Source organism: Gobio gobio (genome assembly GCF_949357685.1).
Source record: "Gobio gobio genome assembly, chromosome: 3".
Classification (NCBI taxonomy): Eukaryota; Metazoa; Chordata; class Actinopteri; order Cypriniformes; family Gobionidae; genus Gobio; species Gobio gobio.
This window is the reverse complement of record NC_137099.1, coordinates 9,091,612-9,119,607: the sequence shown is the minus strand read 5'-3', so window position 1 is coordinate 9,119,607 and position 27,996 is coordinate 9,091,612.

Sequence of the window (27,996 nt, the reverse complement as noted above, 5' to 3'; positions counted from 1 at the left end):
ATGTAATGTAATGTAATGTAATGTAATGTAATGTAATGTAATATTACATTACATTACATTACATTACATTTATTATATTATATTATATTATATTATATTATATTATATTATATTATATTATATTATATTATATTATATTATATTATATTATATTATTATATTATATTATATTAATTATAATATAATATAATATAATATAATATAATATAATATAATAAATGTAATGTAATGTAATTAATATAATATAATATAATATAATATATAATATAATATAATATAATATAATATAATATAATAAATATAATATAATATAATATAATATAATATAATATAATAAATATAATATAATATAATATAATATAATATAATATAATATAATATAATATAATATAATATAATATAATATAATATAATATAATATAATATAATATACAATTTATTTTAGGTCCAATTCTCACTATTAAATATAGTTGCTTGCATATTTCTATGATATTGGCTGTTTATTAGTACTTATAAAGCACATATTAATGCCTTATTCCGCTTGACCTTATTCTACAGCCCTTAATCCTACCCAATACTAAATTAATAACTACCTTATTAACTATTAATAAGCAGTAATTAGGGGTTTATTGAGGCACAAGTCATAGTTAATAGATAGTTGAGAATTGGACCCTAAACTAAAGTGTGACCAATATAACCTTTAAAATACTTGATATTTACTTGAGGTAATATATACAGTTATACAGTACTCAATACTGATTTTCCCTGGAAACCAACATTTTACATAACTGTTTATGATCAAAATAAAATAAAGTGTATTCTTTTATAATATAATAATGTCACATTTCTTTTGTTTGACCACAGTTATGAAACATGAATAAATACAATGAATATTCAGCTATTTCTAATTGGTGATGGTTGATTATACCGTGATTTACCTTTCTGAAAACATATAAATGGTCAAACCAGCTATGGGTTAAATATTTAATAATAACATTGTGTGGAAATCACATCATAAAGATCTGAAATAGAATGCAATATTTTGTCATGGCTCATTCAGCAGCCGTTATGACCTAATGTTCTGGATGAACAGAACTAAATAGCAACACTGTTTATCAGGACTGATTTGGCTGGGCTTTCATAGTTTAATAGTGTCTGAAATAATCACGCTGTGGAAGAGCATCCAGCTCTTAGAAATGAAACAACTGCTTTACTGGTGAATTCTCCACAGTCAAGAAAATACAAAATAAAACATGCCATGTGAATTTAAAAGTGAAGTCTCAATAGAAATGTTACTCTAGTGACTTTTTCATCACCACGTCTGTCATTGACTTGAGTAAAAGTACAAAGTACTACTGGTCAAATATTACTCCATTACAAGTGAAAGTTCTAAAAACAGATTTTTACTTAAGTAAAAGTACAGAAGTATTTGTTTTTAAAAGTACTTAAGTATCAAAAGTACATTTCTTTTTTTATGTCAATGCATTATTTTATTATTGTTGCAATTGTTGTTTAAATGCACTCTATGCCATCATGGTGGTTTACGCCAGTCAGTGATGCTCCATCCGACACGCTAGCATACGACCACCTTAAACTAAGTTAAATACTTGTATAAAAGTTACAAAGCTCTTTACAAAGCTGCTGTCACTTTAAGGCTGAATGCACGGATCCAATACACTGATACACATCCGATTTTCTCCCAACTGTTTACTCTTTTCTTTCTCCCAGACATTTACATTTTTTTTTACATTTTATGAGACATGCGTCAAGTGTATGCCAACTAAACTAATCTTTAATATTTTGAGAAAACTGAAACACACTTTCTAAGTATGGCCATGGGTGCACACACTGTGCCGAAGAACCATCTTCTTCCGTTTTGCTATAAAATGATCAGGGTTCCAAAAATGTTGGGAAACTTCACATGACCCTATACAAGAGTGATTAATGATAGGCTGTCTGCAAAAAAAAAAAAAAACCTTTTAAAGAAGAAAAAAATCATCCACCGACTTTCAAAGCTGCTACAGAAACAACTTTCGATTTGAGGACCTTGATAGAAATGTATAGTAAAGAGTAAAAAGTATGATATTTGTCTTTCAAATGTAGTGAAGTTAAAGTAATACGTTTCCAGAAAAAAATAATACTCAAGTAAAGTACAGATACTCAAAAAGTGTACTTAAGTACAGTACTCAAGTAAATGTACTTAGTTACTGTCCACCTCTGGATGAAAGACGTAAAAGGTAAATACAATACACTGATACAAATGAATCATTGAGGCTGTACCATAAAATAAATCTTTGTTGGTTACTTGGACAATTTGAGTAGCTCACTTAATTTGGATTTGTAGCAAAAACATATTTTGTACAATTATATATCGCACTTCTTATCGTGATCTAGACGAGGCTTTGTAGACGTGCATTTCCAACATACCATTTAAGTTACATTTACTTAAAATATTTACTGCTGGATTTGGCGGATGCAATGAACCCTTTTCACAGGGTGACAACGTATTTTTCCATATTGCAAGATAAATCTAGCAATTCTTCATATTTTTTTCATATTTTATAACAGTGTTGTCTACATCAGGCGTGACCGTTGTTGTTTCGAGGATGTTTGCTGCTTGATCGGTATCATATTTAAATGAACATTTTGTCACAACTTAATTTTATTGTGTACAATCTACTTACTGGGGGTAAGGAGATTTCTAGTTCCCAGAATGTGTTGCGTGAGATTTAATTGGAATAGAAAATGTTGAATTCATTTATCTTCATGTGTTTTTAAGCAAGACAAATGAAGTAGAAGGCTTGTTATTATTGTTTAATGTTCTATTAAGTTGTGATTTAGAAAAGTTTTTGTCATGTTGGAGTTTAAGGGGTGACTGTCGTGGTGACTTTAGGCTGACGACAGGTAGGCACAGTGCATCATATGAATTGCTTTGCTCAATGAGCACCTGTTTATAGCATTATTGTAGTGTGTCTCTACTGCTTATTGCATGAAATGGTGAACAGTGAAATTGAACTGTATTCACTTGAGTTGTTTTTACATCTAATTTTATTGGCACTTACTCAGTTGAATTATGTTTCTGCTACACAAAGTATTTGAGTTATGTTTAAGGAACATAACTCAAATGGAAAATTGAGTTGAAATTACGTAATGGTCCATGTTGAAGACATGTAAAGTATATTTGGTCAAATTAGATGAGTTCAAAATACTTAGAAGTCTGATGCAAATAGTTGCCTCAATTTTTTTTTTTGTAAAACCAAGGTGATATTTTTTAAAGTGTATATATAAAAGAAAACTTTGATATTTAATATGTAAAATTTGTATAATCTAATATATAAATATTATATTATTAGAATTTTGCATATTAAATATCAAAGTTTTCTTTTACAGTACAAAATATTTGTATTTTTATTTTGACTTATTTTATTTATAAAGGTTCATGTGACACTGAAGACTGGAGTAATGATGCTGAATGATGCTGTGTTTGCATCACATAAATAAATGATATTTTATATTAAAATAGAAAACCATTATTTTAAATTGAAATAACAATATTACAGTTTTTTTGTATTTTTGATCAATGCATCAAATGCAGCCTTGATGAGTAATAATGTTTCTATATGTGTATATATAATACAACCAAATCATATGATAAGCCATAGATTAAAAGGGTTTTAGTAGTGAATGGAAAAACATCCTGGTCAGACTTTCATTAATTTGAATACTTGATTAAGTGACCCTTTCAAATCCCACAAACTGCTAAAAAACCCCAATAAATCAGTTTGGACGTCCAGACTTGAGCACTAAAACCAATTTTCTGAAACTCATTTTAAAATTATATCTCTTGGGAAACTCATTATAACAACTATACGATAGGCCTAAATATATAGCAGTTACTCTATATATTATATCATGTACTAAGCAATAAGCATACATATACAAAAATGGGTAAAATTGAATTGCACTATTTTCACCCATATTCATGTTTTGGGTAACATCATGTTTTCAAGCTGTTTTTCTTCTGTGAAACAAAATGCCAACAATGAGCCCAGCAGCACTGAGTTTAAAAACGAGGGAAATATTTTGGGATCTTGACATGACTTGCTAAACTTTTCCAAACAGCTCTAACGAGTCTCACAATGTCAGTGTCACGACACAAGCTTGTAAACTTCCCCGAAGCGCGCTTTCCAGACATCTTTCAAGCGCATCATAAATATTCAGCCTCTTTTTGTGTCTTTCTTGCTCTCTGGATCGATTCTAATGCTTCCTTCTATTTATTTCCCTGCTTCTTTTCTGTTTCTTCGTACTTTCTTCCCATGCGTTCTTGTCCTCTCGCTTCTACTGTTGAAGTTATGAGATTTCGCATTTCTAGGTAATAATGCTTGTCTTTGCTCGCATATGGTAGTATGTTAGCAGACAGACGGATCTTTGATTATGGAGCGAGAGTTGTCAGGGGCTGTTGTGACAACATGTTCAGTTACACTTGCCTAAAGAAGGATCAGTTCTAGACAAATTACTGTAAGAGGATTTATGTGCATTCAGAGTTTCTGAATTGAGTAGAAAAAAGAACCCTATATTCCTCGTTGAACACGCATTGTGCTTGATTCATCACTGCATGTTATTCCCAAGAAGACCGTTTTTTTCTTTGTAATCTTTCCTCAAATTGTGAGAATGTGACTATATAGGCTAAGGCTGAACGGGGTTTAACCAATAAATAAGATGCTATTGGCATTCAGTTCTCCATTCTGGTATAAAATGGCCAGTTTTCAGGATTGAATCAATTCATGAGGGATAAAGTCCTGCTCAAATTGTTTCTTGTTAAATACATTGTTTCAGTTAGAAATACATTACATTAATACAATGAGTTGCAGTCAAACTTCAGTCTTTAGTTATGGTAAAAATATTCAAACATTGTAAACTTCAGAGGCTTATTGGTTTAAAAATGGGGGGAAATATTATAATTTATATTATATCTATAATAATAACAACAACAATTATTATATTATTTATATTAATCATTTTGCACCACATATAGTTAATTAGCCCAAGTTTGCACATACTAAAATATTATTATATCCAAAAGGAGTATATTTCAGAGCTAGACTTACCACGATATTCCCAAAATATTATTTTTTAAATATTATTATTAAATAATTTATTTATTTATGATTCTTACTAATGCTGACTGTTTATGCTACAGACTATTTTTTTCTCAAAATGTACTTTTTGTTTTGTTTTTTGCTATTACTTTTACAATTGATCACACTTGCAAAACTCCCATAGACTTAAGTATAGGATTTACTTAAGTGAACCAGAATTTCATAGACTTGCCAATGGCTATGGCAATTTTACTTATATAGCACCATCAAATACAACCCAAGTTGACCAATGTGCTTTACAACAAGATACTTAAAACACAAACACATTACTAAACAAATTAAAACAATAAAAAAGAGTAAAATAACAATACAATATGTGGCTTAAGTGCTCAATAGACTGTATGCCTTATCAAACAAATAGGTTTTTAACTTGGACTTAAAAACAGATACAGAGGGAGCGATTCTGATAAAAATTGGGAAGTCATTCCAGAATCTGGGGGCAGCTAGAGAGAATGCGCGGTCACCCTATATACTCTTCAGCCTTGGGGATGGACAGCAGTTTCTGTTTGGATGACCGGAGTGATCTAGATGGATGATGCTCAGTCAGTAGGTCAAAAAGGTGTAATGGAGCCATACCATATAATGATTTACAAGAAGTAATATTTTAAAATCAACTCTGTAATGCACTGGCAGCCGGTGCAGAGAACACAAACAGGAGTGATATGGTCCCGTTTTTGAGCACCAGTCAGGAGTCTAGCTGCCGCATTTTCAACTAACTGTATTGGCTAATCCCAACACAAAGTGAGTCCCAGTATAATCCAGCCTGGAGGAGATAAAGGAATAGAAAGAAATGAATTTACTTTTGTTAACATTCGGAGCTGAAAAAAGTATGATTTGACCGCCGAGTTTATCTACTCATCAAATTTCAGAGATTCATAAAAAAAACAACAACAACAACACCCAGATTTTTAACCCATGGTTTCACACAAGACAGCCCACCAAGGTTTATTTTGGGAGCATTAAGTGAATATGAAGGTCTGAATACAATAATTTCTGTCTTACTATCATTGAGATTCAAAAAGTTTAGAGACAACCAGGCCTTTACATCTGTCAAACAGGCCATGAGAGTGTCCAGACCATCCCAATTTCGTTTTAAAGGAGGATAAATTTGGGTGTCATCCATAGACTGTAGTAAAGATGGACAATGTACCTTCACTCTCTTCCATTGTAGAAAAGTGAAGCCGCTAATGTCCCAATGTGGCGATGATATCTTGCACAGACTCGGGTCCCGAATCAGAGCATGATATCAGCGCCATATTGGGACATTGGCGGCTTCCTTTTTCTACAAAGGAAGAGAGTGAAGTGAAGAGAGGGCGGGGTTTATGACCTATACTGGGACCAGCCACCTGGGGTCAATCATAACCATACTATAACCCTATTTTAACGATCTGAGCACATGGTCTTAAAGTGCACGGCACATGTGCACTTAGGGCATGTCTAAATCCACTTTTGCTAGTTTAAAGGGTAACTTCAGTGATTTAGCATTAAGCTTTGTATCAGTAGAAACCCGGTAGTATATTCGAATTATGGTACTTTTCCCCCTCATGTCCCCCTGAGACGAGAGAATTATGCATTTTATTTCTTGAAAAAAATCCTCGGGTGACGCAAATATCGCCCGCTGCCGCTCGGCTCAGGCATTCATAATGGAGCAGTACGGAGCAAAGTGAGTGTTTCAACTTTTCAATTCATTCCACATGCGATCTGATAACGCTCCAGACTGGAAACGCGCCAAGAATGACATCCGCGCTAACCTCAGCTATTCTCTCGTGAGGAATGAAATCCGACACCTGCTGCGTCTGTGACGTAACTTTCATTCGGCTCACTCACACTTTACTGAATAGACACATTCAGTTTTATTTTATTTTTATTTATTTTATTTTATTTGTAGAAAAAAAATACAAAAGGGACAATACATATTAATGAACATTTTTCACAAATGTAAATATGCCAGATTATAGCCAAAGGCTAATTTCCATCTGCAGACCCCCAAACAGGTAGATGTTACACATAAATACACATAACTACATATAGACACACTATGCACAGGCTATACACAGTGAAGCAAGGACAATAACAGTGATCACAACACACAATGTAGTTTTTAAATGTAGTATCTATTCTCTAACTGAACAAAATTATTTTATTACTATGAATATCAAAACGACGTTGGGGGCGGTGCAGCGGTGGGCAAGTGATAACCAATAGTCATGGCTTTGGGAGTGGCCTCGCAGGGCAGCGAAGCAAGTGCATTCTGGGAGTTGTTGTCTTTCATCCACATGCGACAAAAATAGATTTTCTGTCTTTTCTCAGTCTAGAAGGCACCAAATTCAAAAATAATTTCACATTTCTACTACATAAAGGACACAGTTTAAATACACATTCATCTTCCCAGCGCTGAAGTGCCCCTTTAACAACAGGAACAATTTTCATCGCGTCCGGTGCGTGATCTAAAAGGGTTGTACCTAGTCTCTTAATGAGTCATGGGTGTGTTTTGGTCATAACGTGCAATAAACCAATCAGAGTCTCATCTCCCATTCCCTTTAAAAGCTAGTTGCGCTCGTGCCATGGTGGATTCGCTATTTACATGACGGAATATAGACACCCTCAACCTGACAGTTTAAATACATGTGTGTATTGCCACGATTGGTTAAATAAGTAACCCATTTCATTCGTCACTACTGCAAATAGGTCATTCTGATACATGCAATGACTATTCATTATGACATGTAGGCATTTGTATCTTTATGTACACAATAATAATCGTTTACATTGTAATTGTATTTTTAATGTTTGGCATGTTTGTGTGCTGCTGTGCATCCCTGTGTGTAATAAGCAGAGTGTACGTGTATTGTGCCCCCGCCTATAGGCGCATATTACTAACACGTCCTTTAAAGGGGTCATGAACTGGCTTTTTTATTTTTTTATACTGTTGTCTGAGGTCAACTTATTGCGTTCGCGTGGTTTTTACATACAAAACCATCATAATGAATAAGTAATAGGCTATTTTCTGACCTGGTTTCGAGGCTCTCTGAAAAACCCTCAGTTTTGATGGGCAGTTTAGAATGAATCGCCCAGCCCACAGCCAGGGCTTGCAAAATGTCTTTATCAAACAAACACAATGATTCATCTCTCATCCACCCACGATTGATTGGAATTATGTTTTTTTATTAACGTTACTTGGCCCGCCCGATCGATTAATATAACCGCGAACCGTACACACACGCACGCGCGGGCGCCCTTCAAATATCGAGTAAAGAGAGTGAACAACACACATCAAGACCAAGAACCAAGAACCAAGAACACCTCAAATAAAGTATTCTCCAGCCTGTGACAGCGTGCTAAGGTATGTTCTGTTAGACACGTACACATAATCCATAGATATCAAACGACCTGTAACAATGCAATACTATCCCATATAAAAAACATGTTTTACTCACAATAGTGTGTTGCTTCATTCGTGTATTGCATGTAATCTCATCCTGTCTGCAAATCCAGTCTCTTGTTTTCAAACGACTCCCTGGTTAAATGAACATATGTGCAATGTCTTCCCCACGTGAGCTGGATATTCATTAAAAACAAAGTTCATCCATGCATTCATCATATTGGAATCCGAATGCTTAAAAATCAGAATCCGAAAAGCTTATGTGGTATGTTTACTGCTTAGAAATGTGATGCTGTTTAGCTCTTTGCTGCTCTTAGCTGTCATGTTAGTGGCATGAGTCGGTGGGCGGGGCTACAGAATCAGGTTGTTCTTCTTCTGTTGAGGCGGTGCTTCACTACACTCTCACGTCATAGCCGGGCACATTCTGAGATTCGATCGTTTGCTGGGCCTGGTGTCAATAAAAGCTTTTCTTTGACTAACAAGGAAGTTTTCAGCTCTGAAACTTACAGGATATTCTTATATTACCATGACCTTTTATATATCAAAAGCTCAAGGGAAAGTTGATTTCTCAATTTGTCACCCCTTTAAATAACATAAAAAATACTGTGCAATTGACTTTAGACCAGGTTTTTGTTGGTCAATGGTGCAGTCGTTTTCAGTTGCCTCAAAATAGCAACATGCCAACAATGCGCCTGAACACACCTCGTTTTCAGACGATGGGTGAACAGATGGACGCGAGTGCAATTGCTATTTAAACAAATGGCGCTGGATGTGAAAATGATGCAGCATCGGCCTGAAACTAGCAAGAAACACTTGCGTCGCTCCTGCCATCGCATTGCGCCAGGTGTATGACAGGGCCCTTGGTGTCAACAGCATAACAATGGAATGGCAGCCCATATTTCCTAAAAAAGAACCAAGTGGGAACATGTATAAAGAAAAACCAATGGGTAGCCAAAATAGATCCCTGGGGAACCCCACAAGTTAAAATAGCATCCCAAGAAAAGTGCTCTACAGTGTGCCTTAACATGACTTCATCCCAACCTTTTTCTTTATTTTTCAGGATTTGTTCTATAAAAAAGCAGTCCAAACACTATTATTGCCATTTCTTCTTGCCCATCATTCGTCATGTTTGTTTACTTTACTTGAGCAGAGGCTCTTTAGATGTACTGTTCCAGTAGCCACAGCAAAGAACACCCTAGCAACTACATAGCAACAAACTGAAAACACTCAGAATGCCTTAGCAACCACACAGCAATGCTCTAGCAGCCAGCCATATATCCACAAGGCTCGTGTCTGTGAGTTTACACAGGCAAAAAATAAAACTCGCATTTTCCTCTAAAATGTAAAAATCTAGTTTTTAATAGGCTCTTAAAACACAAGTAATTGTTCCCAGTGGCTGACAACTAATCCATTCGTGACACTGTAGGCTGAGTTTTCTCCACTGTTCGGTGTCTCATTGGAGTTATTGTCATCACGGCTATTGTCAGGACAGCAGTTGTGTCGTGTAATTAGGGATCTCTTGTCTAGTGCCTGTCCCGGCCCTGAAGGGCTGGAAGAGCAGAGGCGATGAGACCTGCACGCCTCATTAACGCTTCTTAATTATTACCCTCAATGTTTATTCTTTAATCAAGTCCTTTTGTGTCAGCCTCTCCTCTCTTCTCCCGACGCTCTCCTCCACCGTGGGCAAAACAACCTTCGTCTTTGTCGTCGCCATTGTACTGAATCAATGCAGCAGTGGATTAATGCTGGATATTGAACACAGCTTTCATTGAGATATTTTCATTTTATAATATTGCCTTACTGAGACATTATTATAACATTTTCAAGCACTTTCACATAGGGATATCATCTCTATTGTCTATAAGTTAGGCTAATTATTTGTTAGATTAGCACTACTCTGTGATTCTGTTCAAAAACCTAGCGTACTGTCAAATGCAGGGTACACACTGTATGATTTTAGGCCTGATTTCCACTCGCTGAGAGCTTTGTGGACAAATGCCAGAAACTGTAGGCAAAACTCTGCACGCTCATGTGAGCGACAATCGCATAGTGTGTAGTATCAAAGACACGATCTGAGAGAAGTGCCGATTCATTGCCAATGCTTGTGAGATATTTAGCATGCTAAATAGCCCCATGAAATCAAAAAAGGATTTTAGTATGAATACTGTATGTTAGTGTATGACAAAATTCGCATTTAGAAGATTTTAGCATTCAAAACTTAGAGTCTTTCGCTTTTGCCAATATGGATCAATGATTTTGTGGACATCTCGGCACTGCAGCTTCTCATCAGATTTTCTGTCCAATCAAATGCTCTCTAGATTCTGAAACGCTCCGCCCCCTACATTATAACACTATACGGTCACTTGTTCACACATTTACTATTTTCTACATGGTGAATGTCACATAGTGCACTATATAGGGGATAGGGAATGATTCAGACAGTGTAAATATGCTTTCCATTGTGGTCAGTGAAGTCTGGTTTGACGTTAGTGTCACACAAACTGTCGCAAAGCTCACACAGTCCAGAGACGCGTTAGCACAGAGCGGATCATATGATCGAGTTGGCGCAGACCAGAAAACGAGAATCCTGCACAGAATACTATATTTTAAAGCGAAATGGCGGAAATAGGAGGAGAAGCAGTTCGAGATTAGGAGGAAACTTTGGCTTTAATCGAGCTCAATGGCTCTGGCCGAGCTGTGAAATAAACAGCTTTTAAATAAGCTGCATACAACATTACTGTCAATAACAACATTTTTTTTAAATAAGGGGAGGAGCTATTCGAAATGACTCGCCCTGTCTTCCTGTTTCAGTGGAAATTCAGTCAACAATAATAATGCTGTGCATTTCAAGGCCCTTCAGTGGGCCCTTAAGGCTGGCCCACACTAATGTCGGCTCAGACTACAGGAGTTTCAGGCTGATTTATACCCAATTTACCCCTTCCGCCATTCGGAGAAAAAATAGAATCTATGGCATCGGGCTGTTTCAATGTTTGGCCCAGATTATATGGAAATGAGGTGTTTACAGATCAAATCTTAAACATCCATCATGTAATGTGACACAACAGCAACTAAATGGACCCCAGACAGTTGTGTAGTGTGCGAAAAACAGCGATCCGCCATGCAGTGTGTACCCAGCATAATGCAACATCCTAACTTAAATGAAACCACAAAAATGCTTCTGCAAGACCATGCGCCATGCAAAAAGCTCCCTTAATTTGAAGTGACTTTCAATTGTTGTGTGTGTATATACATCTATATATCTATATCTATACACTGAACAAAATTATAAATGCAGCTCTTTTGTTTTTGCCCCCATTTTTCATGAGCTGAACTCAAAGATCTAAGACTTTTTCTATGTACACAAAAGGCCTATTTCTCTCAAATATTGTTCACAAATCTGTCTAAATCTGTGTTAGTGAGCACTTCTCCTTTGCCGAGATAATCCATCCACCTCACAAGTGTGGCATATCAAGATGCTGATTAGACAGCATGGTTATTGCACAGGTGTGCCTTAGGCTGGCCACAATAAAAGGCCACTATCACACAGCACAATGCCACAGATGTCGCAAGTTTTGAGGGAGCGTGCAATTAGCATGCTGACTGCAGGAATGTCTACCAGAGCGGTTGCCCGTGAATATATACGTATCATAAACAGACTTTTATGACTTTTATAATAATACTAATAATTTATGTTGAATATATGACAAATATATTTATAATAAATATTACAATATTTGCATTTTGTAAAAAAAAAATCTAAATTTTTGGAGACTTTTTTAATGAAAGGACAATATAAATTACATTAGTTTGCTTGATTGCTGTTTTAGTCTGCACACTTGAATTTAACACACATTTAATACTAATATACACACAATATGTATACATCATATAACGTGACAAAAATTATAAATAAAAAATATTTCTACAATTATAAATAAAAAATGTTAAAAAAAAAATAAAAACATATTATTTCTCATGCAAAATCCATAAAACAGCTCAACCAAAGACATTTGAAGATAAATAAGGCTCTAATAAAAAAGAAAGAAAAAAAAGAAAATATTTTTTGAAATCATTGCAAAGAAAACATTGCTAATGTGCTAAAGGCTATTATTGCCAAACATGCAGTTTTTTTGCACAAAATGAAATATATTGTATTTTACCACTAAAAGTAGCTAATTAAAAGCATAAAACAACAAATAGTTCCATATATAAATAATAATTGTGAATGCAACCTAATCTGAATCCCCCAAACAATCCAATGCAGAAAATACTAAACACTCTTACTAAACCCCCTCAGAGTCGTGCTGGGGTATACATTAATATTTAATGCCTTGGCTGGGATAATAAACTCCACTGCGAATCAAGGCAGGGGCAATGCTACGGCGGAGAATGCCATTAATTGGTTTCCTTCGAGTGTTTTCTCGATCAGTCAATTATCCACTTGCCACAAATCCCTTACAAAAGAAGAGAAGTCGGCTCTGCTGCCAAGTTCCCTGGAGATAAGAGGGAAAGAATAGGACAACGTGCACTGAAGCTTGGGAATTTCAGACACAAGTTTGTCTTCGGGATTGAGAACTCGTTTCTGGTGTTCTGATGTGAGCAGATTCAGGACTGTCTGTACTACATCAAGGATGGGAAGACACTCACACACATAAATGCTTTGAACTACCGTGACAGAACTGCGCTCGAGTAGATTAATGATCTATAGAACTCGGCTTTGCTGATGTTTGCGGTATAATTGTTTATGCAGATATCCACAGCATAAACAATTAGACATCTAATGAATTATAACTAATTTGAATTTTAAACACTTTAAGTGGTGCTGGCGTGCAAATAATATATTTTAGACCCCCATCAATCCTTAATTGTATCACTCACACTTTCATTATTCAAAAAGCAACTTATAAAAAAATGCAAAGTCCCAATGTTGTTTGCAAGTTTTAATCTTAATTAAAAAATAATAATAATATATATAATATATAATTATATTGCACTACCGTTATATATAATATATTTTTAATGCTTTTGAAATACATATTACATATTGTGAAATATCATTACAATTTAAAATAACTGTTTTGCATTTAAATGTATTTTATTTTTGAGTAATTTATTCCTGTGATGACAAAGCTAGTATCATTATTAGACACCAGACCTCTTAGTATTCCTCAATAACTTCATTATAAACAATATAACAAGAAATTATAAAAAACTGCCTGTTTTCCCATTCATTTAAAAAAAAAAAAATGTATAGAGTTGCTAGTGACCCGAGGTATATAACAGTGCGCGTATATTTTTTTTCTGCACAAGAATAATTGAATCTTTGATGACTGAAAAAGTGCAATTCACCTTTATTCCACAAGGTGGTAATGTATGATACTCAATGATGAAGTGACGTTTCACTCATAGTTAACGCAGGCAGAAAACAAAAGTATAGGAAGAATTGTCAGCAAAACGTTAAATGGCATTGATTTACTGCAGAGCAAGCACTGAACACAATCAAATAACAGTGCCACTGTCAGAGATCATAATATTGGTTTTGAAGATGTTGAAAATTACAGTTTTGAGAATATGTTTGAGATGGCGAATATGAATGAGATGAGGACAGTGATGATGGTATAAAACATCTGCTCAAACTGAACCCTTCCAAGCTTGAAAAGGTAACGAAACATACTTTATTTTATTCTTATGTGATTATTACTTTAATATCAGGAGAGTTTTATATTATCGCGACAGGTAGAGATCCATCCGTGTTAATTATAGATCCGGGTCTCTAAAGACCCAAATATGTAATATTGATTGCTGAAACATTCATGCATTTAAAGGTTAAATTCTTCAAAAGAAAATAATCTTACTGACTTAGAATATTATCATGAACTGCATGGCACCAACAATTAAAATGAAAAATCTTTCAGATGACTATAGGCTGAATAGGAAACCCTCTTTGTAACCAACCAATTTTGTAAATGAATATAAACAAGTGATTGACAAACCTTAAACATGGAATAATCAATGGTGGCAAAGTGAATTTGCACTAAAGTACAACAACAACAACAAAAGTTTGACACACAGATACAGAGCCTTTGACAGATACATAATTAGATTTGTTTACATCTGTGTAATTTTGCTAAGAATCAATTTAATGTCAAAGCACATTTAGTTGCTTAAAGGGGTTGTTAATTATGAGTTTACTTTTTTAACTTTGGTTAGTGTGTAATGTTCCTGTTTGAGCATAAACAATATCTGCAAAGTTACTACGCTCAAAGTTCAATGCAAAGGGAGATATTTACTTTAACAGAAATCCCTTTTTAAGGACAAATGGCTGGTAGGGACTACAACAAGTTTATACATGGGTTAGTGACATCACTAACCCTAACATTTACATAAACCCCGCCCCCGGGAACACGCAACAAAGGCCATGTTGAGAAGAGTTGTTGTAGTAGAGCACATTTAGGAGTCGCTCAAGCGGTCGCATCTGTCTTTTCACATTTATTGCAATACAGTACATCACACAAGATGCAATAGCATGTCATAAAAGCAAGATTACATCATAAGTTATAACCATAGTTAAACTAAACTATACCTGTTCTATCTTCATGCAGCATATATTGTCGGGCTCTGTGCATCTTACGGTTCCCACACGAGTGATTTGTAGATTATCATGACAGAATATGCTAATCGATGACGCCACATAAGCTACATAAATTCATTAACTAACCATTCAAAAACGTCCTGATGCATTCTACATGTTGTCACTTCTTCTTGAGTCTCTCAATCATTGTCTGACTCTGGTTTAGACATAAAACGCTGAACAGTTTCTGACCTTTTCAGTGTGTGTCTGCACAAGCTCTTAAAGCTCCGTCCTCTTTTTGAAAGGGGGCCAGGAGCAGTAGCTTATTTGCATTTAAAGGGACAGTGCGTTTTTGCACACCCTCAAAAGGTGACAATTTGAACATGCTATAAAAAAAAATATCTGTGGGGTATTTCAACCCGTTCTCAAGGCGTCAATATCCGAAGCATGGTCAAGTGCTTTCCACATCACAAAGACACTAAAGGTACCTCTAGGGTCACTATATCGACGCGCTGAGTGCTCCATTGATTTCAATGAGAAACCTTTGATTTGTGTGAAGAAAATCCCCAAAAGTTATCAGCGTCTCCATCCACCGAAGATCATGCACACATTCAAATTGTACCAATTGCGTCATTACATCAGCTTTGATTGTAAAATGTCATTGGCTCTCGTGTGACTTGTGACCGATCGCGTCATGCTAAAGAGTCGTGTGTTTTATTTGAATGATATATGAATGAGTGTGTTCACGGAGCGGAGGGATCATCATCTCAACAATTAAAACATTAAGACCAACTCTGTTCTTTACATAAAGACATCGTGTGACTTCAGAAGACTTGGAATGCAACATGAGTTAATACTTTTATACTTTTTTTGGTCAGTTTTTGCAATAAATACATGTGACTGTACTTGTATTTGCCTGTTACGTGTTTTATATTGTTTAGAAGTGGGTAGGTTTAGGGTAGGAGTGGGGTTAGTTGCTCCAAAATATAAAAGTAACCTTTAAATATTAATAATATATTAATAAAATCATGTCTGCTTTTACAAATGCAAAGATTAAAATGCATCTTGATCTGACACATTGGGTAAACAACTGAAATCAATGGAGCACCCAGCACGTCAATATAGTGAAGTCTAGGGTTGCCTTTAGCGTCTTCACTTTGACGCAGAAGGCACTTGACCATGCTTCGGATTTTGACACCTTGGGAGTGAGAATGGGTTGGGTATTTTGAGCTAAAACTTCATACACACTCTGGGGACATCAGATACTTATTTTACATCTTGTAAAAAGGAGCATTATAGGACCCCTTTAAAGTATTCTTTAGTTAATCTGACACACCGTCATAAATGTTTTTGCATGGAATTAATTTTTGCAAGAAAACATGGAATTAGTTTCCTCTGTTATGCCGATGATACTCCGTTATATATTTCAGCACGACCAGATGAAATCTCTAAATTATCCAAGCTAACAGAGTGTGTTAAAGATATTAAATATTGGATGACCTTTAATTTTCTCCTACTAAATTCAGATAAGACTGAGGTATTACTTATTGGACCAAAAACTGGTACACAGAATCTCTTAAATTATAACTTACATTTAGAAGGATGTACTGTTACTTCATCTGCTACAGTAAAAGACCTGGGCCCGTATTCGTAAAGATTCTAAGAGTCCTCTCAGAAAACTCCTAATTTAGCTTGAGTCTTAGCTTAAGAGCTATTCGGGACTGATCTGAGAGCAACTCTGAGCAAGGAAAATACAAAAACTTTTATCTTAGTGAAAAGGCGGGGCTGACCCCGTTGCTACGTATGACAAAGTCTTTTGAAGACTGTGATTGGTTGGTTGTCCAAAAAGGGGGAAAAAGGAGCGCTTTTAAGTATAGGGTCTATTCTAAGCCTTCACTTTGAAATTACAAGCGCAAATTGTCCTATTTTACCGTTCTCTCTCACTCTCACACACACACACACACACACACACACACACACACACACACACACACATTATATATATGTATATAAATCCTTTTATTATTTACCATGCTGTTAATTTCCTATAAGGTATTTGATTGGCTTAGAATTATAAATTCTTGTTGTTCCACTCTTTCCAATTACACTGATTGCTGGCATGTCTATTTAATTGGTGGTTTGAAAGCTGGATTTAATGCAACAAACATGATCCCTGCACAATCTAATCTATAGCGTCTTAAGTCACAGTCATCCATTGTCTGCAACACATTTCTTCTCCCTCTTCGTCTTTCTGCCATTTTCTCCACTGCTAAAGAAACTCTTAAGCCTCTTAAAAGTCCTCGTCCGTGCTCCTAACAAATTTGATCTTAAGACCTCTTTTAAGGGTTAAGATGCTTTCTGAATTACTTTTTTCTTTACTAGGATTTTTTAGTTAATTTTAAGAGTAAACGCCCACATTTCTAAGAATTTTCTTCGAATTTTGTCACTAGGAGCTACTCTTTGCATTAAGATTCTTTATGAATACGGGCCCTGGGTGTTATATTAGACAGCAACTTGTCTTTTGAAACTCATATTTCAAATACTACAAAAACAGCCTTCTTCCACCTCAGAAACATCGCTAAGCTACAAAACATGCTATCTGTCCCTGATGCAGAAAAGTTAGTTCATGCATTTATGACCTCTAGACTAGATTACTGTAATGCACTACTAGCTGGCTGTCCTGCCTCCTCAATAAACAAGCTACAATTAGTCCAAAATGCAGCTGCTAGAGTTCTTACTAGGTCAAGAAAATATGATCACATAACACCAATTCTAACATCTCTACACTGGTTACCTGTTAAGTTTCGTATCAATTATAAAGTATTGCTACTGACCTATAAGGCCCTAAATGGTTTAGCTCCTGTGTATTTAAAGGGTTAGTTCACCCAAAAATGAAAATTCTGTCATTAATTACTCACCCTCATGTCGTTCGACACCCGTAAGACCTCCATTCATATTCGGAACACAAATTAAGATATTTTTGTTGAAATCTGATGGCTGAGAAAGGCTTCAGATCGGCCTCCATTGGCATTCAGTATATTCATACTCCCAAGACCCATAAAAGGCACTTAAAACTAGGGTTGGGCATCGTTTTGATTTGAACGATTCTGATTCCGATTCCGATTCTTAGTTTCGATTCCGGTTCTTTTCGATTCTCGATTCCGATTCTTTGAGGGGTGGAGTCACAACATGTCACAGGCTCATTTCACAGAGGAAAATTGTATTTTGATTCAATAATGAGTTTTAGTTTTGGGACTTTCTCCGCTGGCATTTTCACTTGCTTTGCTGCAAAGGTGAATGGAGTTTCACATGAGTCCCGGTTTAGCAATAGCATTAACAGCAGTCATATTAGGACTGCTACTAGCGTGGGCAATTTGCGTATAGCTACATTTATCTACGAGGGGGAAAAATAATTTCAGTAACGTTGTTGTTCACCACAATTCGCAATTTGGTCAAGGGCTTTGTTATTACACTACCTGATTATGACGAGGTGGGATAATGTTAGTTCACCCTGAAATGAAAATAAAGCCATCTTTTACTCACCCAGCTGTTGTTCAAATGCGCGTGTTCACGTGTGTGCGCACTCCAAGCCGCAGTAGCCTCGTGCAATATTGTCATGACAACCGGTACACAATATTCACTTAAGGAGGTTATATTATTAGTATTATTTCTTATCATATACGTTATAGAAAAGACGAGAATCGCGTTTTTTTCTATTGAGCTTGATTTCTCCAAATGGTGCGTGTGTGTGTGTGTGCGCTTATCCTGGGTGCAATGACAACAGTGCGAGTTATTATAGTAGGCATGAGCGCCGGCGGCTGCTGACGGCTCTGTACACAGAGGAGCGCGCTCAGAATAACGGCTGAGCTCAGTGTTTTTACTGAATAATACGGTTTCTTTCTCGCAAAACCTTATAGTGTGCCCCCTGAACACTTTCCATATGGCGCGCGTCTCCCTGTATCGTTGCGTGATACATTTGTTTATTTTTTGTAATGTTTTAGCTGATCGCCATTCACTGCCATTCCATAATAGGAAGGAGCGCGTGCAGGAACAGTATTTTAAATGTCATAGGACATAGGGCACTGGGACAACATCAGGGTAAGTAAAAGAAGGCTTTATTTTCATTTCAGGGTGAACTATCCCTTTAGTAACGTTGGTTAGCGCAGGGTTGCCCTAGGAGGACAGACCTGCGCAGCATTTCAAACACGCTACACTCGTTAATTTATACACCACATATTTGTAGTGCATCCTCCCGTGCACGAAATAAGTTTGTGATATGTGTTGCACTGTGCCGACCCAGGCTTTTTTTTTTTAAAGTGAAATAAAGCCACACTTTTGAGCGCCGATTACCGTGCTCCATGGCTGCAACAGAACAAACGGGCGTGGCAAGCACTTCCGAAAACTTGCGCGTTTGGAACCGATGATCGGAATCGAAAACAAAATTTCTAAACGATTCCAATGGCATCGTTATTTTTTAAACGGTTCCAAGTTGGAACCGGTTCTCGATGCCCAACCCTACTTAAAACGTCGTTACAAAGTCCATCTCACTACAGTGACTCTACAATAATTTTACGATGCGACGACAATAGTTTTTGTGCACAAAAAAAAATCAAAATAACACCTTTATCCAGCTTGTTATTGTCTTCCGTGTGTGCCTCCACGACGCATGCGCGAGAATATGACGCAGATCGGGCGCTCGGACACATGACCCAGAAGGGATTTGTTTACAAGCAGAGGAAGACGCGGGTGTCTAAGCTGTTGGATTGTACATTGATCGTGCTTTAGGTCTCAGCGTAGTTCTCAAAATGGGGATAAAGTGTGCATTTCATGGATTCCCGAACGCTGGCGCTACGTCATATTCTCGCGCATGCGTCGTGGAGGCACACACAGAAGACAATAACAAGCTGGATAAAGGTGTTATTTAGATTTTTTTTTGCGCACAAAAACTATTGCCGTCGCATCGTAAAATTATTGTAGAGCCACTGTGATGAGATGGACTTTGTAACGACGTTTTAAGTGCCTTTTATGGGTCTTGGGAGTATTAATGTACTGAATGCCAATGGAGGCCTATCTGAAGCCTTTCTCAGCATCAGCTTTCAACAAAAATATTTTCATTTGTGTTCCGAATATGAACGGAGGTCTTACGGGTGTCGAACGACATGAGGGTGAGTAATTAATGACAGAATTTTCATTTTTGGGTGAACTAACCCTTTAACTGATCTTCTATCGCCTTTATAACCCATCACGATCTTTAAGATCACTAAACTCTGGGCTTCTGGTAATACCGAGGATATCTAAGTCAACTAAAGGAGGAAGAACGTTTTCATATTTGGCACCTAAACTATGGAATATAGCCTTCCTAATAATGTTAGGGGCTCAGACTCACTCCTCCAGTTTAAATCTAGATTAAAGACACATCTCGTTATCGTCTCTCTGGTCGTCTTTGCTTAATGCCTTGAACAGCAGCTATGCTAACTATTTTTCTGTTCTGTTTTTATCTCCGGACACCCATCCCGAAGTAACTAGAGAGTCCGTCAGCTCCAGTCTGGATCCAGATTCTCGTAAAGACTTCAGATGACCAACACCTGTGAAGAGACGACTCAACTCCTGCGAGGACTTCAGATGACGCAGCTCTGCATCATCTCTATATACCCTATTCATTAACAACATGTATTCTTATTTCTGTGCCATAATTATTATATTGATTAATAATAGATAGTTAGCTAATCTGTGTGCTTTGTATATGTGCATTTCTGAAATGCATAACATGTACAAATCAATTTAAATTGTAATGTAGATGCATTTTCTGTATGTGAAGCTGAAGCTGCTTTGAAATGATATGTATCGTGAAAAGCGCTATACAAATAAATTTGAATTGAATTGAATTGGAGTGAGTGGATGGAAAGAGTTTCCTCCCTCTTAAAAGTTTAGAAATATTTCATTAAACATTATTATTTCTATTATCCATTGCTTTTTTTCTGTGCCGGCCATGACCTTTAAAGACCTGTGACCCATTTTTGGATCACGACCCACAAGTTCCAAATAATATCTCTCATTTTTAATCAATCCCAATCCAACGCGTTTATGGATGTGGGTGGCAAAGGTGTCAGAGAAAATGTGAAGTTTGGGGGTGGCAAATGCATTGCAGTTTAAAAAAAAAACCCAAACAAAAACAAAACATAATTAGCTTTCACAGTAAAACCATGCATCTGTGACAATTACAGCAACTGTATCTAGGCAACGTAAGCTGGCTATTAGGATTGTGCTGTTGTTCGTACCCACTAGCTGTGGAAGTGAGCATTGTTCTACAATGTACTGTCACACAAACCTTTAATTACCAGTGTCATGTTACAATAAGCACTCACATTGCAGTTGCAGACGAATTGCTTGAGCATATTTTACACAGTTAGTATACACAATAGCACTCTGATGAGATCATTAATTCATTTTTTGCAGGGTGCTTGAATTATGCAAAGAACGGCTGGTGATTTTTACTTGCTCATCCCTTTTAACTCCCCGTAGACAGCAGAAAAAATGAGCCGGACTCCTTGACTGCCTCCTCGATGGATTGTTTTGGCTCTCTATAGACCTTATATTCACATTCTGTGTGCTAAGACATTGTAAGGGCAAAAATGGTGTGCGTTTGTGTGTAATACCCTTCATTTTTTTTGGCCCTGAGAAAGCTATTAAAGAGACAGGCCACTCCAAAGCGATTCAGTCATCATTCGGCATGTCAAACCTGTATTATTTTCTTTCTTCCATGAGTCGTGAGCTTCAAAAAGGTAAAAGAAAGCAATATAAAATTAGGATGTGTTATGAGACTAAAATAAAACAATCAGGGTGACAAGAGCAAATTATAACAAAATTAGAAGCGAACTGTTCCTTTAAGGCCTGTGACATGAAGTAGAGACAGAGGAACATTGTTTTGCCCCCTGCAAATGGCAGAGGAGTGCTGGGGGTATATTGTGCATGAATATTTCACAAGCTAGAGGTCCATTCATTTCTTTTGACTTCTGCTTGGGTTCAGCACTCTCCTCGGACCAAATCTATTGAGAAAACACCAGCACAATACAAACTGAAAGAAAAGTACCAAAGCCACGAAATCAAGATGTATATGAAAAATGGGCTTTCAAAGTGGCACGACTTTTATTAGAGATTACGTCTGCCTAGATTTTCATATCTGATGCCTTATGAAGATGGCAAATCTTTCTCACACCCCCTCAGGAAGTGACTGTGAAGGAAATAGATGAACACTGATAGCAACTGTCTGGTGTCAATGCTAATGCAATGACCGTTCATCTAAGTAGTTGCCACCTTCTTCATTCAGCACATTAACTCTTGTATGTTATATAATTATGCAAATCCTAAAGTCAAATCATTTGCTTATCTCTAACAACCTAGCAGCTCTTTTGTGTGAACACAGTATGAACAGAGCATCAGAATGAGTTCTGATCTAAGTCTGGTGTGGAATTCACTATTTGCCAGAAGGCTGCTCACAGGTCGGAAATAACAGCTAAACTCGACGACGGGAAAACGGGCATTTGGGAATGAAATACAGTACTTGGCTTGCCCTGTTTGCATTCACTTATAAGCATCTTGGTACTGGCAATTGTTTTCTCTATACTGCCTTGCAGTGGATTATCTAAAAGCTATAATATAAGGCTGAATGTCACAAAATCATATCCAACATATCCACTCTGCTAGAAACATTTATTATCAAATGATATCTTTAATCTTTTTGTTGTTTTTGTGGAAACCATGATACTTTTTTTCAGGATTCAGAAGTGTAATTTTTTTTTTTTAACGATGTAAAAGTATTTACTTGCTATATTTTTTTAAATATTTAAAAATGTTACGTCAAATGAAAAAAAAATAATAATAATAAAAATAAAAAAAAATACAGAAAATTAAAATTAAAAATATAGAAAAAAAATACATTGATAAAATATTTCAAATACATAAAAATATATGTATTTGAAAAAATGTATGATGACCGATCAGGCATAACATTATGGCTACTGACAGGTGAAGTGAATAACACTGATTATTCAGTTCAATTCAATTCACATTTATTCGTATATCGCTTTTCACAATACATATCGTTTAAATGCAGCTTCTCAGAAAATGTATGCGTCTACATTACAATTTAAAGTGATTTGTCCACGTTATGTATTTCAGAAATGCACATATACAAAGCACACAGATTAACTAACAATGTATTATTAATCAATATAATAATTAAGGCACAGAAATAAGTGAAATAAAAATACATGATCTCTTCATCACGGCACCTGTTAGTGGGTGGGATATATTAGGCAGCAAGTGAACATTTTGTCCTCAAAGTTGATGTGTTAAGCAGGAAAATTGGGCAAGCGTAAGGATTTGAGCGAGTTTGATAAGGGCAAAATTGTGATGATTAGACAACTGGGTCAGAGCATATCCAAAACTGCAGCTCTTGTGGGTCTGCAGTGGTCAGTATTTATCAAAAGTGGTCCTAGAAAGGAACAGTGGTGAACCGGCGACAGGGTCATGGGCGGCCAAGGCTCATTGATGGAGAGCGAAGGCTGGCCTGTGTGGTCCGATCAAACAGATGAGCTGCTGAAGCTCAAATTGCTCAGTAAGTTAATGCTGGTTCTGATAGAAAGGTGTCAGATAGCCGCAGACCAGTAAGGGGGTCTCTTTCGGCAGGATAATGTGCCCTGCCACAAAGCGAAAATGGTTCAGGAATGGTTTGAGGAGCACAACAACGAGTTTGAGGTGTTGAACTGGCCTCCGAATTTTCCAGATCTCAATCCAATCGAGCATCTGTAGGATGTGCTGAACAAACAAGTAACAAAAGAAAAAATTCATATAAAGTTAAATACATGAATTAAATAAGTAATTGTATCTGAAAAAAATGTATGCATATACTATATCGTTTCATAAACAAATATGTGTTTGTGTGTTTAATTGTCACAAAAACTATTAATGGACCCATTACATAATTTTTTTTTTTAATGCAATACATTTTTTCCATTTTCTTTTCCATAAAGTTTGGGGTGAAATGTAACAGGTTTTGTGAGATTATCCCATATGAATACAACAATCATTCAGCGCTGTGCTATATATCAAAATACCACAGGAATAACATCCGATATCATCATTGTATCATGACTCCTCAATAGTATATATTTGTGTAGGTATGTTTAATGCTCTTGAGTGGTGGGAGGCCTGTGAACATGCTGTGCGTCCATGAGCATAATACCTGTTTTCTGCAGCTCCCAGCTCCACATTTGCTAATAGTGGCATTGAAACCGAAAGCATTGATTTATATACGCTGACTCATGCACAGCTACTCATCTCATATTCACACTCTGCAAATGCCATAATCAGACTTAAAAACACCCCAACCTGGAAGTAAGTGCACCTCGGAGATAAGCTTTTCCAATTCACCTTCTCTCAACCGGCCAGGTAAGTTCTCTGGTTTGCGGCTTAGACCGTGATATGAAATAAATCAGGCCTCAAAGCAAGAGGAATAAATTGCATTTTTCAAAACCTTCCCCTTATGGAAACAGATTTCCTCTTTTTCTTTCTCCCTGAGCCCCCTTCTTCCGACTCCAAAGAAATAGTGCTCCATGGCGGCATGGCTAATCCTCCAACCAAAATATTGTGAAATTAGAAATTGGCAGGACACAAAGATTCCAGTGTGAATTCGAGAGCTGTTTGAAACGGCTTGAATGACTAAAGAGGTTGCCGACGCACTTGACAGGAAACCCGTGGCCTACCTATTGATCGTGTTGCAAAGTAGATTTCCTACTCTGCATTGTTGTCCGTTAAACCTAAAGCGGGATATTTTTAGCCCTTGCCGTTCCAGCTAACACAGAGATGAATGTTTTAAAAGCAGGAGTAGGGGAATCCATAAAGGGATCCCTGATTGATTTCCACATAAAATCTGCAATGTCATGGCATTTTATACAATGCTAATATAGTACAAACTGGAATATGACACGAGGATTTATGCATCTGATGCATGGATAGGAGCTTGATTTGAAGAGGTTAAAGATGAGGCCTGTTATAAGGAAATATAGTCGAAGGTCTCCATCATTAACCTTTGAAAGATTGTGTGTCTCAGTGGAACTACTTCTGCTCTGATAAATTGTGAAATAAAGTAGTTACCCGACTGCTGGCAGTATACGAATATAGACATGTTTTATAGCTAACCTTGCTTCGGTTACCTCCCACACACAGTTTTTTTCCCCCTGAAAAACTCAAGCTGAGTTAATGGGGTAATTTAATTACCTTTCCTGTAAACAACAACCTCTTCCACTGGCAGCGTCCACTAGATGGCACTGTGATCTTTTCCGAGCTCTCTCTTCTCTCTACCTCCTTATCCTCCTCCTCTTTTTTTTAATATAAAACAAAGTAATTGCCTGCGGCACAGTTCAGAAAGCTGCAGCTACAACTGACGCAGATCTTTCAGAGGCAGTCAATCATTATTCATCAGAAGAGCGTGCCTGTATTTTTTTTTTTTGTGTGTGCAGTCCTGTGCTTTAAATGCAACCTAATGCCATCCGAGTGCGGGCTACAGGTGAGCTGTCAGTATCTCCCCACTGCCATTCATCACACAAGCCACCCGTTAATAACGGGAAGAAGAAGAATTCCACGGGTTTGTGATTCTTTTTACATTCTCGGCTGAAGGGGAGAATGGAAAAGCTAGTGGCCGGGGGCGGAGGGCAGTGCGCTTCCATCTTGGCTCGAAACTTTGCTGACTTTGCCGTCACTCGTGTTCGCTCACCTAAACATGACATACGCCGGCAGAGAGCTAATTAGTACGGGTTTGTCATTGTTGCATGATGCAGAGATAGATAGACACCGATGATAGAAGGGAAGCGTCTGTGATGGAGAGGGAGGAAATGTGAACGCGGGAGATTGGTAGAGCGCATCCCTGCCTCAGACAGAACGAGAGACAGAGAGATAAAAAGATAGGGAGAGACTTGCAAGAGTGTGTAGGAAGGTCGGTGGCGCATGCGCACACTCGCGCGCGCCCAGACGGGGGGGGGTTGCAGAGAGCTTTGCCAACACATCACTCTCTTTCAGCATCACCTCCGTGATCTCCCTAATCTCTTTTAGTTTTTGCTGCAAATCCTGTTTCTCAAAAGAAGCCACACGACTTCCTCTACTCTGACTGGGAGTCTTCCGAAAACCATGCTAGCTGGGCGACCATCTGGAAAACAAACACCTCTGGACGACTGAATTGCCCTGTGTGTTTTAGATCACTGGGTCTCAGCTGGTTTTACTACAGAATCCCAATTTTACACCGGACATCAAGTAGCAACCCCTTTGGGGTACACAATTAAATTAATAAAATAAAAAAATGCACTTAAAATCTAAAATATAACAATATATTTAAAGAGCACCTATCATGGAATTTTGAAATTTACCTTTCATGTAGTGTGTAACATAGATCTAAGTGAACAAAAACATCCTGCAAAGTTTGAAATATGACAGTGCACCGTATATATAGTTATTTTCTTTCAAAAGTAAGAGTCGACTCTGAGTCATTTTTAAGAATCATTAGAAGACCAAAGCTTTTTCTCTGACTAGATGACGTCAACTTGTCAAGTTATTTGAATACGATACGCCCACTTATTGCGCTCCAAGACGCCAACTAGAAAACATCATGGAGACGAGACGCTGTGTTCTGAAGTGCGACTCAAAAGCAAACTTTTTTCATCTGCCCAAGGATGAGCATTTGAAGACTAATTGGCTTGAAGACAAACCATACATCGTCGCGATTGTGTGTTTATTAGTCTTCAAATGTCTCTATTTGCATGTTTCGCGATTTCAGGAAGCTTTTATTATGGACTTCTATTATGGCATATGGTATCTTCTTCGTCTGTCTGTACTACATGTGCACAGAGCGCCATCCGGCTGCCAGTATGAATTGAAAACAACACATAAGAGACTCAATCGCTCATGATTAGGTGAGGAAGTATTGAATAAAAAATACTCCTCTGTTTAGAAATTTGACACAGACATATGAGAATCTATCAATATGTCTCCTCATCTGCACACTTTTGAACTAAAAGCCCTGAGGGATGTTGATTTGTCGCGAGTCTTCGTGAGGAGAATAGAGGAGTTTTTTTCAGGAGATCAGCTGAGGCTCATATTACAATCAAACGGTACCGACGCGGTTTTCATATTCATAACTCCTGACTAGGGTTGGGTATCGTTTGGGTTTTTTTCGATTCCGGTGCCAAACCCATACTTTTAAAACGGTTCCGGTGCCTAAACGGTGCCTGAACCGATACTTAAAAAAAAAAAAGGCCACAAAACGAGGTGGACGACATTAAATGGCTTTTTATTTATTTATTTTTTATTTAAATTGAACCATTTATTAAAAGTTTAATGTATACTTAAATGTATGAATATAAATAAATACAAAACACAATTTACTTATTTACAAATTATAATTTACTTATTTACAAATTATAATTTACTTATTTACAAATTCACAGTAAAACCTAAGCCACCTAACCCAACTACAACAAGCCTAATATAACTCTAAATAACAGTTCCAGTAATAACAGCGGTCGTCTGTGTTCTTGCTCTGCTACACACCAGCTTCGAGCTTCAGCTTTATTTTGAAATATGATCATATTCTCTGGCTAAATATTTTAGAACGCATCGCCTTATTGTTTCCATGGCGACGCGTCATGTTTCTCACATGACACACAGCAGCCGCCATAGCGCTGACGGCTCAGCTGTATCGGGTTTATTTAGCTTTTTCTTTTTATTCAAAATATTCACAAACTTCTTAACTGTGTCACGAACTATCTGATGTTCAAATGTGTGAGTGAATGTGTGTTAGTGGATCTATAAAGCGCAATGGGCGGCGCCATGTT